The 13,081-nt window shown below is 36.5% G+C and overlaps 1 protein-coding gene across 3 annotated transcripts in view; it reads left to right on the forward strand.

Moving 5' to 3' along the window:
- LOC131663273 (vesicular acetylcholine transporter) overlaps positions 1 to 13,081 on the forward strand; it is an 897,411-nt gene that overhangs the window by 30,678 nt on the left and 853,652 nt on the right. For all 3 annotated transcript variants that reach the window (XM_058933589.1, XM_058933590.1, XM_058933591.1), the window contains exon 2: positions 12,793 to 12,992. The gene's annotated coding sequence lies outside the window, so the exon portion shown is untranslated. The remainder of the gene's footprint in view (positions 1 to 12,792; positions 12,993 to 13,081) is intronic.

Consider the following 13,081-nt stretch of genomic DNA (forward strand, 5'->3'; position numbering starts at 1 on the left):
AATGTTCGGACTTAAAAGTGGGCAAAAAATTTTTGATTTTTTACTTACCTTTATGTCTTGATAAAACATGGAAAAAAATTATTAATCGATTCGGGAGGACATGTATCTTAAAGTACTCGCCAGAACCTACAAAATGAGCTCCCGGAGGCTTCGATAGGGTGAATACTTCCTTAGTAACAAAACTTTTAATTATATGTAATTTTTTCTCTGGGTGGGCAAATAAATATGGACGGCAGTGTACATGTCCCTGATGTCTGCCGTGACAGCATAAGGATATTGTCTAAACCGCGTTAAAACACCCAGAAGCGACTCAAGCAAATCTGGGCCAGTATCGAGCAAGTCATTCATGCTCACCCCGTCAGTTTTTTCCGCAGCATGGAAGACTAATCTAATTTTATCCGGTTTGTTCGGATTTTCAAGTCCGAAGTGAGAAATGTATCGAATACGCGATCTTTTTATGTCTTTAGTAACCTTCACAGAATAATCGTTCTGAATTAGTCGTTCCATTTCTAAATAATATTTAATAGCAAAATAAAAATTTCGATCTTGTTTTTTCTCTAAAGAACGTAATTGCCTCAGCGCCGTTGCACGTGTATCTACTTCGGGCCATGAATTCAGGTCAACTTCGGCCCAGGTCAAGCAAATCCCTTAAGATTTGTATGCTGCGTACTTCCGACGCGGCAGACGTCGGGGCAACTAGAGTCCCGTCGCGCCCAAACCGAGGGTCAAGCCTTTAGTTCGCTCTCCTTGAGCGTTGAACCTTGAAAAGATCGGTACTCCTTTCGAGGAGGTCGCCGCCTTAGATTAAAAAGGTTCCGACTCGCTGTGTGCGCCAGGGATGTCGCAGCAAACTTGACTTCCGGATCTCCAAAATGTTTGAAAGCGAAGGAGTGAAAGACAGTGGGCTATGCCAACCTGTTGGTGCCCAGTGAGAAGGGTGGTAATGTTTGATTACGCTGCGCCACCCTCAAAGCGGAAAAGTGTGAACGACACACATACACTAACTGTTATTCTGCGTGTTCTTCTTGCTTCGTGTTCTGATGCGCATCGGCTTCGATGATGGTACTCGCTCGTTAGATATTGTCGCGGCATTGCTTTTTCTCGCCCGTTTAGGTGCAACTGCAGATGTCGTTGCTGGCGGTGCCATTCGTTTTCCTCGAGCCATGATGAAATGTGTCAATTCGAAAGAGGATAAATCTTTATAGTTAGGCGCTTGCATTACTTTATTCCGCTTTTGTATTTACTTTTCCTCACCCGGGGTACCACCTGTTCGGATTGAGGAAAGGGAATAAGTAGTGGTTTAAATAACTAATCGTCGAAATTTATTTGAAACAATTTTGATCAGAAACACCTGAAGTCTCACTTAACTCAGGGGATAAACGACGCGAAAAACAAATACAAAGATTCAAAATACTTATATTAATATCAATACAAAATAATATCAATACAAACAAAATTCAAATACAAAACTTTCGCGCGCGTACAGAGGCGACTTGCCTACTTGAGAGCTCGAGAAATTTTGCCCGAGGAACCCTTACTCTGGTCATTTATTGGCCTTTAGTCCTCCTCCCTTCACTCAATTTTTCGCTTGGGACTCAAGAGGCGTGCTTTTCGGAAAATTGCGTGCTACCAACGTGCCCGTTTGCATCTCCCTCTCCTACCTCTTCTCCATGCTAATCGGCCTCGGCACCCCTGTGGCTCTCCGATCCGCATGTTGAATCACTCGAAGTGAAACCCCCCTTTCGGGAGTGACAGCCTCGGAAAACCTTGTCTTCCGATCTGCATTAATGGCATAGTGGTCATGGGTCCGCAAGTATGCGCCCACGCACACATAGAAGGCATCGGAGAGGAAAAATAAAAGAGAACAAACGGCATCTCAATATTGTCGCTGCATTCGTTGGTAAATTGGTCAAAAAAATTTCTTTTTAACAACTATGTTTGAACCTTCATTTTCTCAAACACGCGGCTTACAAAACTACGCATAAATTAGGCTAATAAAACATCATTTATTACATCGTAAATTATGCTAACCACACTCATTCTGTCATCCGGTTCGGTCGTAAATATCTTACTTTCGAAACGCTCGAACGGTTTACAGATGTCGCATAAAAAACTCGGACGTGCCTAAATTCAAGATCAGGGTAATTAAAATCATCGGGCGATGGACGAGCAAACAGCCGAAAACAATAAACAAAAACGTGTTCTCACTGTGTCTAGCAACGGCCCATCGGCAGGCATGTTGGCCATATGCGATCATCTGCCTTTTATCCGCGCGTTATTTTTTCGTCGTTCTGAACAGTTTTCCGTCCCCGCACCTGTAGGCGGTAAGTATGACAGTGGCGCTGATGACTGTGAGGAAGATAAATGCCGAAAGGATTTCCATTTCGTATTCTTCGTATTATGTTTGAACTCTAGATGGAAAAGAAACGGTAAAGAAAGAAGAAGAAGATTAGAAAAGTAAATACTTTTTATATTATGTGGTGTATTAAGTTTCCACTTCAGGTTTCTTTTCAATTCGTCTTGCTTATGCTTCGTATTATCGTACTAATTTTTTTTAAATTGAAATGGTAAATTTATAATGTTATTTTTTAGACGTTCTTTATTTCTTCGATTATCGTCATAGTACCATTATTAGTATTAGAACTATTCTGGCTATTATATTTTTCGGTGGAAAGTGTATTTGAGTTTTCTTCATAGCTGCGCAGTGTACAAGAACTATTTGGTGCTGTAGTGCTGATCTCGCTACATTCCAAGCAAGTTAAGCGCAATTTATCTGGGTGGACTTAATAGGTGCTATTTTTATACGCGATTTTGATATTATCAGTTTCATTTACTATTTCTAGAACTTTAAAAGGGCCTCAATATTGAGGCACATGTTTACTAGATCTTGATTCTAATAGTAACATGACATAATCTCCTACTTTAAACATACAAGAGTTACATCTTCTATCGTAGAATTTTTTAGAACTTATTTTAATATTTATTGAATTTATCCGATCCAACTCTTGCACATCGGCCAACCGCTCCTTAAGTCTAGCTACGTAATCGCAGTATGTATCAACAGTGTCTTTTTCGAGCAAAGTTTTTGGATTGGGTGCGCGGGCTAGATTACGGTATAAACATTTGTATGGTATTAGTTTCGTGCCTTCATGAACGCTTGTGTTATAAGAGAAAGCAGTACATTCGCATCATGTATTTCATTCTCTTATATTATTAGTACAGTTCATTAACCAATCGGATATTGAATGATCCATACGTTCGATACTGCCATTGGATTGTGGTCGGTACAGTGTTGTATTACACGTTTTTATGTGACAAAGCTTTGCCATATTCTTTATTAATGAGCTAGTAAAATTTGTTCCCTGGTCTGTTGGAATTATTCTTGGGCAATCATGAATGAAAATTAATTTTCTTGAAAACGCATTTGACACCGTCTTTGAGTTCGTTTTCGAAAGCGGTGCCAACGTAATGTGTTTTGTTGATAGACATTGAATTGCTAAGATACATTCATTATTTTTTCTGGTATTTTCTAATGGTTCAACTACATCCAATGCTACTTTTTCGAAGCAAGTACCGAACGTATTTGTAAAAATCATTGGTTGCTTTTTTTTTTGTCTGCAAAAGCTTATTGATCTCGCAAAATTTTACAAAGGCTAATAAGCTCTTGTATTTGTTTTTTTATATTTGGTCAGTAATAATTGTACTGTATACGTTTGTATATTTTTGTGACACCCTTGTGTCTATTTATCGGGAACTCATGAATAATATTTATTTTTTCTCTAATGGCACTATCTAGTAGCTGTATTAAATTTTTACAGATCAAAATTTTAGTTTGGCTTCCTTTAAAATAAATTTTGAGAAGATCGATGATCTCGTTTCACTCTGTATCGTCAATCCTGCTTGTTTTCGATATTTTAAAGGAAGTCAAACTAAATGAAAGGCATACGTCTAGAAGAGATTCTATCGCACTTTTCAAAATTCCTAGGTCTATTGTAATTATAATATTTTCTTTTACCGCTAGTGCTATTAGATATTTGATTTTATTTTGATGGACTTTTGCCTTAGTAAGTGATAATTCTTGATGAAATGGAAGTCCATCTTCATTTTGAAGGACATTGACTCCAGAATCTATAGGTTGATTTATGAGTGTTACAAAGTAAGTAAGATTATCTTTCGCGAGTAAGAAATTATTCATAATTTTTATAATGTTAGGCGCTGGCCTCGGTCTGTTTATTTCACTACGGCCAAATCCATATTCTATTTCAGATAGATTGTCATCATCAGATCCATCTTCAGAGTCATTTTTCGTTTTATCTTGGCCTTGACTGCTTTCTGTTTTGGAGCTTGAATTACTCGTTGAAGGTTGACATTGATTCTAAAGCTCATTTTCCATCATAGGGTCGTCTTCTGAATTTGTCAAATTATCAGGGCTAATGAATATATCTTTCTTTACGGAGAAATTTATAAAGTCGGCCAAATGTATGTCGTCTCGATTTAGTTCTAGGTCGATAGGAGTGTCTATAACGGGGTCTACTATGTTCGCTGCTTTTTTGTTTCTTGTGAGCAGTTCTGCCGATTAAGTGTTTGTCAGACTTTGTAGAGAATTAATATCATTAGTTTTTTTGTGTAAGAGATTTGTTCAATTTATGAAGAACAGGGCATATCATTCAGGTATAAAGTGCAGTCCTTATGAAGCTATGTTTGGATGTAAAGCAAAGGTTGGATTGGCTACTACTTTGACGCCTGACGTGTTATTAACATTAGATACTCAAGAGGAACTTCAAAGTATAATGCACACAGACAAGAATGACACAGAAGAGAAAGAAGATCAAAGTGGGATCGATGAAACTCCGCCGAATCCTCTTAAAGAAAAAGTAGAACAAGTTCGTAAGAAACGAAAAGTTGTTCAATTTAACCTAGAAAAACAAGCTGAAAAAATGATTTCTGCATCGAATGCTAAATTTGCACCTGCAAATTTAGGAGAATCTGTGCGAGTTCCTGTTCCGGATTTAGATAGAGGAAGAAGCGACTCCAGAAATATACTAGCTGTAATTTTGGAGAAAAACAATGATGGTCTGTACAAATTGGGTACAAATCATGGCGTATTGAATCAATTTTACGCCAGAAACCAATTTGCTATTTGCAAAGAACAGTTTATAACCATAAATGACGTTCCAGACAAGATGATATCACTCAGAGAATGTTCGAGATTATTGTCGATGGGCGGTGGACAAGGATACAGTCGGTGCAATTGCCGAGGTAATTGCAAAACAAAAATATGCAAATGTCGTAAAGAAGGAAAACTTTGTAATTCGAAATGCCACCAGAGCTCAACGTGTTGTAATAAATAATTTATTTTATTGACGAGAAATATAAACTTATGATGTACTACAGCCACGAATTTTCATGCATTACTCACTTTGACTGGCGATCGACCGGCGTTATACAGAATGCCTAGTCATTATAAAGAATGCCTAGTCAAAGCGATGAATTTAAGAAAATTCATCACATTGACTGACCGAACCAGGCATTCTGCAGAATGCCCGGGCATTGTACACATTGACTGGATTCATCGCTTTGACTGTAACATATATATTGTGCTAATTTTGAACTTCTCCTAATCGCTTTGAAAAATTTCATCGGTCAAAGTAGTGTCGAGCTTTCAACTTTGCGCTCTAAAGTCCTATCTTCTGTTATATGTTCATCAACCACAGAGTTTTGTTATTTTAAAGAATGTGATTCATGTCCTGGTGTTAAGGGTGTGAATTTTGAATTACTGGGGCTTGATGAATTAAACATTGAAAAAAATATAACTTTCGCTGTGTGGAATAACGGCAATTTAGAAACTCGTTCAGTATCTATGACCACATTCATGGAAGAGTTAGCCAATCATACAATCACAATAACTTCTCATTTACGTATCAAAGAGGTACAGCGAATGGAAATCAAAGCTGAGAAAGAAAGGGTGACGTTAAATTATCAACATTTGCTGATGCATATAGATTTTGCTGAGAATTGGTCTGTAATTTTGAAAAATCCAGTTCAAGGGAATCATTGGGTGAATAAACAGATTTCAATTTTCACTGCTGTTTGCTACATAGGCGGAATTACAAAGAGTTATACTGTAATTAGTGAAGACTTAAAACATGATTATTCTCATGCATTGGCAGCAATACAAATAATTCTTGAACATATAACTAGATACACACAAGAAACGTATGGAAATTCGATTGATTCTATAACTTTAGTATCTGATGGCGCTGCAAGTCATTTCAAAAATAGATTCCAGTTAAATGAATTTTTAAATGCAAGTATGAGTAAAAAATGGATATTCTCTGCTACTGGTCATGGAAAGGGTAGATGGTATAGGTGGTTTGGTAAAGCATTATGCAACAGTGCATAATTTACGCAGTACTGAATCTGATGCTATTCAAACTGCTAAAAGTTTTGTTGAAAATGTATCAAAATACACAACTTCTATAGAGCAGATTTTGATGGAAACTGCAGAGATAAACAATTTTCGTAGTAGTCAAATGGAGCAAAGACACAAATGCCAGAAATATCAGGGTATTCAACGTTGCCACATGTGGAAATCTGTTGTCTCGGAAGGGAGGAGCGAATGTATTATAGCTCGAACGGCTGCGCATCCATGGATTGAAGTGAAAAAAGATGAAAAAAAAAGAAAAGTACTCATAAGAAGAAAAACGAAAATGTAAACAAGGGCAAGAAAGTGAAAGTTGTATCTAAAAAAGTGAAGAGAGTTGTAAAAGTAATCAACTCAAACAGAAAAAAATGATCGTGTAATTTTACATTTCTTGCAGACATGATTGAATAAAAGTGAGCTTTTTCTTTGAGTTACATGTTATTGTAGTTCAGTTATTAACCTACATAGTCGCTAACATGAATTCCTGAATGTATTTATCGCGTTTGACTTGAAAATGTAAAACTTTTTTTTTTAATTTTTTTAAGCGATATAACGAAAAAACAGCAAATTTTGATCGAATGGATTTGAAGGTATTGGTACTAAGAATATATAAAAAAAATTTGAGCGCAAAAAATTATGGCCTTTTTGAGATACACAATTTTTTCTTCAAGATGCACTTTTTCGAAAACATGCATTTTCTCCCGAAAAATGCATACATTCATATTTTTGATAAATTAGACTTGAAGAAATTCGTTTCTACTATAGATGACATAAAAATTATTTAATTGTATCGAAAAATAAAAAAAATATTGAGGAAACCAAATTTAATTGGAAAAATTTTCTCAATTTTCCCTTTTCAGCAGTGCATTTTCCGATTGCATTATTGACGGAACTATGCATCTGAGAGAAAAAAGAAAAAATACGGGTCCTCTTATTTTTGACCTAGAACAATAAAAAAATACTTTGGAGTAGCTTGGTGACAGGTGTGTGGGGAGCTCTGCATGATCTGAGATGGAATTGGCCTCATATTCTGTATTGAAGAGCGTCTTGTCGTTTTTATCCTGGGTCAGCCATAAGATTTTGATTCGGTGAGAGGCTTCATAAATGTCCTGCATGGCCTTGCATAAGTAAAACGTATCATCAGTCGCTCTTACGGCAATGACTTTGCCTTCTTCATATATTAATTCACGTCTTTTTTTATAATTTTTCGGACGCTTTGCTGGTACTGTCTGTACGCATGTCGCTGTTGATTCCATTTCATCTCGTTCTCTGATTGCAAGTACTTAAAGTAACGGTAGATATCTAGATAATGGATATGTGACGCGATTATCCTTACCAGAGCTATAGATAATAGTAAAGTCGTATTCTGATAACTTATACTCCTAGCTTTTTAAACGAGAGTTTGGATTTTTGTGATTTTGTAGCTAAACTAGTGGCTGGTGGTTACAGTGAATTTCCAAGAAAAAATGTAGTATCTGAATTGCTCTTGGAATATACTATTGTATATTGCACTATAATTTACTTCAGCTTTGGTGAGTATTCTAGAGGCAAAACAAACTGGTCACTGTAAATGTTTCCGTCTTTGGTTTAGAAATCCGTCTATAGCGTATTTCGAGGCATCAGTGGTTACGAAAAATTTGGGTATATCAAGATTGGTGCAAACGTCAAACAATGTTTTAGATATAATCAAAGGAATTTTATTGGTGCTCGCCCCAGGTAAATGGTATGTCCTTTTTGAGTAGATCTGTTGAAGATTTTGCAATTTAAAAAAAAAGTTGGAATACATCGGACATAGTATCTAGTTAATCCGTGAAATGATTTCATAGTAGTTGGTTTTTTTTGGTAATGGATATTTCTTATTGCTTTTGTTTTCTTGGAATTCGATTTTATATATAGGGCCTGCACTTTTTGGGGTTGAATTTTAAGTTTCAGCTGTTAAAAGAAATTTCTAATCATACTCATCGATGTTTCTGGTAAAGATGTTATGATTGTCGATATATGCAAATACAATTTTTCCTTGGATATCTCTTAGTACATTTATTTATCACGCGTTAGAATGTATTGGGTGCATTTATCAATCCGAAGGGCATTTCGTCGAATTGGGAGCGGTCAAAGGGAGTTGAAAATGCAGTTGTACGGCGGTAATGGGGGTCTGATTTGATTGATGAAATCCACTTTGCATGTCAAGAATTGAGAATATGTTAGAACCATTCAACTATGTTAGATTGTTGATTGAGTTCAGGATCGGATAAGGATCAGATTTCGTTTTTTTGTTTAACTCTCGGAAGTCGACTACAACTCTCCATTCGTTTTTTTTGTTTGGGTACGATAATTAGAGGGGTGTTATAATCGTTATCCGACGATTATGTAATTCCTATCGCTAAGAGTTTAACAATTTCATTTTCAACTATTTCTTGCATCTTTTGAGGAATAGGTTATTAGCGTATATGAACAGGGAAGTCATCTGTCGTCACTATTCTATGTCTTGCCGCGCTGGTGAACGTTAAATTTTTAATAGGTAAATGTGTGAAAAGTTTTGTCGTTTTGTCGACTAAGTTCCGAAATCTTTGTATTTTATCGTCGGGTAAGTTACCGATGTTAATCAAATTCATAATCTCATCGACTCGAGTGCGATCCGAACCCGAATTATTATATGGATCTGATTAATTTCTGCTTCGTTGTTCCTATGTAATATTTCTTCCCTAGTTTCAACATATTCTTGAACTGAACTTTCTAAATTCTGTATCACATTATCTACTGTGATAGAGGCGTTTTCTTTCAAGTAACTTTGAACCAATAAATGAGGTCTGTTCAGTACCTTTTTGGCCTGTGGTACCTCCTTTATAGGTAATCTATTTCTGTCTACGTTATAATTTTTGCTGGGCTTTAGTTCAAGATCAATAAGTTCGTTTAAAATTCTAGTAAAATTGTTATGTTCATGAGAGCTTTTAATCGATCTGTTCTTGTTTTCATTTACCTCTTCCGGATCGCTTATGTCGTTAGTGAATGTGTGTCGGAAAAGAGGAAACCGATTCATTTTTGTGATCACAATCCCATTCGTGACCTTTTGGATCTTTCAAAAAGCTTGGTATTACGTTTATTTAGTAATAAATTGCTTCTGGATAAAGATTGAGTTTTGGAAATAACAATTTGACTGAAAACGAATTATTATTGGTGACTGGCAGATCTACTAAACCATCTAAGTTGTCGACTAGTACATTTTCTGCTTTAATATTTGTGTCACCGAACTCCAGCTCAAGTATATATATCCTCTGTAAAAAGAAATCGGATTTACAAGCGGCAGTTTCAGGATTAAAATTGTATGTGCTGGTATTTCGTGTATCCATTTGTTTAGAAAGGGATACTCTTTTACAGAAGTGAACATTATTTCCAACGTAAAACAACTCTATTACTTTTTAAAAAATGGGCTCCTAACAAAGCGGTTGTAGCTAGGAAAATCATCGGTGACAACGTCAAAGTCATCTTGAGAATCTGCTAGACAGACTAGTGTGGGATATAAATCGCAGATGTCTCCGCCCGTTACTCCACGAATCAATGGTGCGTTTTGTAAGTTTATATAGTGGTCGCGGGATAAAGCAGAGAATTTTATTATATTTGGCTCTGCCCCTGAGTCCAACATAGCGTCGACTTGTTTCGTATAAAAATCATCTGATGTAAGTTCAACAACGGGTATTACCTTTGAGCATCCTAGATTTACATGGTGTTTGGTTTTTTCCATTGCCATAAGAATTGCATTCATCGGGCGCTGGTTCATGGGAGGCCCCGATGCGCCATAGGTTTCCGAGGCTGCCTGTACGTTTCCCGCTAGTTTCTTTTCTTATTTTTCGCACCGTGCTTTGTATTTCTGACCTAGGTAATCGTTTATATGGTGTCCGGTTCTTTTACAGTGCGTGCATTTAGCTTCTGCATCGTATAGTTTTTTATCGAATATAGGTGGTGATGGCAAGTTTGGATTTCTAGGCCTTCTTTGTGGACTGGGATGCAACGGTATAGACGTTGATTGTATTTGTATTTGTTAAGCTGTCTGTTCCGTTGGTTTATAGGCTGCAGTTGATTGTCCTGCTTGAGGTGGCCGACGTCGTTAACGGCTTTCGTGACTCGTTTCCGCCATGTTTTTGCCTCTTCCGCTGAATCTATTTGTTTACTTTTATTGTATCGTAAAAGACTTCTTGCAGTGTCATCCCTTTCCGATTTCCTAGTCGGGAGCAAAAATTGAAATGTAGACCGTCACGAAACCCTTCTATGGTTTCATTGTCTAATTTTACCTTTTCCATCAAGGACAATTCTGATTTAATTTCGTTTCTAATTGCTTCCTCTATGTAACCTCTGATGTTGGTTATTCTATTAATGTAATTTAGTATAGCCTCGCCGCGTTCTTTTACTATCCCCGCGAGCCCGCCGCGATAAGTGTTCACGTGGTACTTGAAAACACTTGTCAATGATACAAGAAATAGATTTTCAATTTTTTCCTAGCAAGAGGTAAAATTTCATCGCGTGTGTAAAATGTCACACTCTAATAAATATTTCGATTAGTTCCGTAAAATAATTAATTAATTAATTAATTCATAAATTAATCGATTAATTCCGTACAACTATAATTATAAGCATTAAATATCTTTGTAAGAAAGGTATTCTGAACCCAACTCACCGCGTGTGTCACTAAATTTTACGTTCGGAATTTACAAAATATTTACTTTCCCTTTATAATCTCGAGTATTACCGTAATATACTAGTAAAATCAATTTATAGCGAGCGAAGCGAAGCAGAATTATCAAAAGAAAAAACCTGTCGTGGCAGGTTATCCTTCGCCACCTTAGATTGTAGATTCTCCTACAATTTGTCGAACTGCAGTCCTGCGTCGAAGAGTATGGTAGAATGTGCCTAAAGCATCGCTCAAAGGTAGTCACCGTTCAAAAGTAGAGAAGAATTGTCGAGATGTTTCGGTTCGAGTTGTAACTTCACTGATTTTTATGGTATCGGTTTCTTTATTACACTGTTAATCTTACAAGAGAGTTAAACGTTTCGCGTAGCTCGTTATGTTTCGCTCGCGGTCGCGGAATGTGTCCAGTCCTCTCTGCAATCGAAAAAAATGCCAGTAATAGCCCGCCTACTGGCGTGATAACTAATGTTACCGGACAATGGGCTAATTGCTCGTTTAGCTTCGCAAGTCGATCCTTATACTATCCAGTAACTCTCGCAAGAGCGTGAGAGAGGAGGACTGTCTCTCTCCCACTCTCGCGATGTGCTTTTATAAAAAGCGCATATTAAGCGCAAAACTATACGCAAAACAAACCATTTCGTCTAGAGGTCAATCCATACCGAAGCTGCCGAGAGCGAGGAAACGCGGAGTTAGCCGTTTGCATGAGAAAGACTGAAAGTCGCACAGAAACTGTTGTTTCGACAACATTTCAGCGTCCGATATCTGGCTTGCATGAGACATAACAATGATGTACAAAAATTCAAGATCGAGTTTGTCAATTGAACAAATAGAATTCGAATAATTTAAATTACGAATTCGCAAATTTATTATTTTGCAAATATAAAATTGACGAGCGGATAACAATTGTTTCAAATAATTTTATAATGTTTGTACAGTTAGTCCACCATCTTGCAATACAATTTTAAATATTTAAATAAATTGTTCATTTTTTATTTATTCATAATCTTGTTCCATAATCAGTTTACAATCTCTTAAATTCTTGATTTTCTTTCTTACGATAGAATTTGCGCTTAGATACATTTGGATTACATAATTATGTATTGCAAAATTATTCTTAATTTATACTTATTAATTAAATTTCGCTATTTATTAACTAACTGATACAAGTGACAGGTTCATATTCGGAATCGTTCGAAATCATCGAAATTATTTAGAAAAGTGCTTTTGTTCATTGAAAGAGATTATAGTTACAAATTTCACATAGTAAACAATAGTTTTTGCATAGATGCGACGTCACGCTCCTCACAAAGTAATGAATTTGATGAATGGTTTAACAGATCTAAGAGTATTTGAGGTAGCGCCTTAGTTTAGATAGCGTTTTTTCTCATTTTTAGGTATATTGCGGGTTGCCATTATGCAGCAAAGAAAAAAAATCAGACTGTTACATTTGATTTTATTGATTTTTATTTCCGAAACTTTGCCAAAATGTAGTGCAAATATTGGATATTTAACTGAGCAATATTTTTGTTCTGTAATGTTATCCATTTCCTGAATATACATTAAAGTCTTTATAAATTTGTTATTTTATATCGAAATTTAATTTACGAAGGTAGAGAACAATATTAATAGTTTTTCAGTAAAGTCTTCAGTCATTGTTTGAAATGATATAAGAGTGATCTATTTTCAGACTCGGTAGGGATTCAACTGAAAAGGTGGAGGGCCTGGGCTTGAGAGACGTTGCGGAGTCGGTGAGTGACTCCAAAAATACCGAAACGAAACCGCCAGACGTAGCTTCCACGCTGACCGGCCTTCTTTCGGGACTTCCGACCCTTACGGGTCCCCAGCGTCTTGCCATTTCTCTCAGGCAGAAGCTTATTAATAATTCGGGTAAGTTAAGGTGCTACTGAGTTTCTGAGATTCTATGTAAACATAAATCGATTGATTAATGCTATAGAGCGGCTTTATTGAAAAAAAAA

The sequence above is a fragment of the Phymastichus coffea genome, unplaced genomic scaffold, assembly GCF_024137745.1.
Source record: "Phymastichus coffea isolate CEN01 unplaced genomic scaffold, Cenicafe_Pcof_1.1 PCOF00032, whole genome shotgun sequence".
Taxonomy (NCBI): domain Eukaryota; kingdom Metazoa; phylum Arthropoda; class Insecta; order Hymenoptera; family Eulophidae; genus Phymastichus; species Phymastichus coffea.